The sequence below is a fragment of the Onychomys torridus genome, chromosome 2, assembly GCF_903995425.1.
Source record: "Onychomys torridus chromosome 2, mOncTor1.1, whole genome shotgun sequence".
Classification (NCBI taxonomy): domain Eukaryota; kingdom Metazoa; phylum Chordata; class Mammalia; order Rodentia; family Cricetidae; genus Onychomys; species Onychomys torridus.
The window spans coordinates 37,365,683-37,367,822 of NC_050444.1; positions in this window are offsets into that span (position 1 = coordinate 37,365,683).

Here is a 2,140-nt window from a genome sequence, read left to right on the forward strand (position 1 = left end):
CTCCCATAAAGAAATGGGTAGGTCCCCAATACCCTGGTGTTGGGGATCTTAATCTATTTAATTTATTTCTAAGTGCTTTGTAAGGTACTAATCACACGTGGGTACCCCTGCACCAAACTCATTGAAATGCTGTATACAATATTTTAAAAATTATTTTAGATACAGTAGAGTTCAAAAGGAGAAAAAGCTTCTTCAATGCAGATATAAAGAGCTCCCAGTGAGTGGGGTTTGTCTGGGTGAAGACTTCTGAGGGCTGTAGTTTGGGGGCCTAAGCTAGGACAGGAGATACCAGGCATCTTTGAAATGGGATACAAAAAAATCCTAAAATACCTTGAATAAAGGGGTTGAAGGGCTGTGCCTTCCATGAATCTGTAGCTAGAAAATTCTGTTTCCTGTGTTAGGAATATAATATTTGCAGGGACCACAGTGAGATAAAAGAGAGATTTAAAGCTCAAATGTAATCTATGTTATATAGAGAGATGTGAATTGGAATTATATCTATGACTTGAGAGAATAGAGTGTGTAGATGATGTAGGTAGCAGTTCAGATCTCAGAGATCAAGGAGAATAAATAGAAGAAGGATGCAGGAAAAATGCAACATCTCAAAGTTAAAGGTGTTATGTAGGTGTAGTAGCTTGAATGTAATTGGTCCCCATAAGCTCATAGGGAGTAGCACTATTAGGATGTGTGACTTTGTAGGTGTGGCTGTGACCTTGTTGGAGGATGTGTGTCACTGTGGGAGTAGGCTTTGAGGTTTCCTATGCTCAGGATAATGCCCAGTGTGACTGTTGCCTGCTGATCAAGATGTAGCCAGTGCCATGTCTGCCTGCACGCTGCCCTGCTCCCCATGATGATAATGGACTAAACCTCTGAAACTGTAAGCAAGACACTCCAATTAAATGTTTTCCTTTATAAGAGTTGCCATAGTCATTGTGTCTCTTCACAGCAATAGAAACCCTAACTAAGACAGAAGTTGGTATCAGGGACTGGGGTATTATTGTGATAGGTCTGACCATGCTTTTGTTTGAGTAATATGGACTTTGGGACTGTTGATTACAAAAGCAGTTGAGCACTTTAAGTGCTGCTTAATGGGCCGTACTAGTGGGAACACAGATTATAGTAGCACTGAGTATGATTTGATGAACTGTGGGGACCTTCCTCAAGAGATTTCAGAGGAAGAGAACTTTTGTGTATTGCCTAGAGATCATTCTCATGATATTTTGGTGAAGAAAGTGACCACTTTTTGCCTGTTGGCAGAGGAAATCTCAAAACAGCCTAGTATAGACTCTGTTGTGTGGTTACTAGTGGTAACCCTAATGAAGGTTTGTAATGAAAAGGAGCAAGCTGAGCAAGGAAAAATACAAAATACACAGATTGAGATGAGGGGCACCAGGAAGTGGAATGGAGCTAAATCCCGTGTTCAAGGACAGAAACAGATTAAGAAATGAAATAAAGGAAATGATGACTTCACGGCAAAATCCATCCAGCTAAGTTTCCACCTTGTGAAAAGGAATTAAAGAAAAACTAAAGGAATTAAAGAAAAGCACGTCTTTAACCCTAGCACTTGGAAAGCAGAGGCTCACAGATCTCAGAGTTTGAGGCTACCCTGGTCTACAGAGCAGGCTCCATGACAGCAAAGCTTAGGCAGCGAAGAACAGAAACCCGGTGAAGATGAAAATGAACAAGAGGACCATGCTCCAGCTCCAGCAACAGAACTTGGTAGATTTGGCCATGCAGTTCTGGCTTTAGAGTTAAGGATAGAAGAAATGGGTTATGGAATGTTCTCTCACATCTATGGAAAGCCACTCATGCCAGACACATGTCAGGATGTCCTTGAATGGAGGCCCGAAGAGGTCATTATGTGAAACTGTGAAGTGGAAGCCTGGATTACCTTGGAGGACCCAAGATGTTAGAGACACCAGAGTAATGGGATACCTGCAAAGGAGAGCTGCTAATAGGGAGTAGAACCAGCCCAAGAGAGAGAGAGAGAGAGGTGTGCTGCAGTCAACAAAGCTGAAAGGAGTTGGAGATCTGAATTGCATTTTGAAATCAGACATGGAGATACAGAGTTTGGAGTTTGCCTAGTTGGTTTTTGGTCTTGCTTTGGTCCAATATTTCCTCACTATGCTCCCTTCAATGT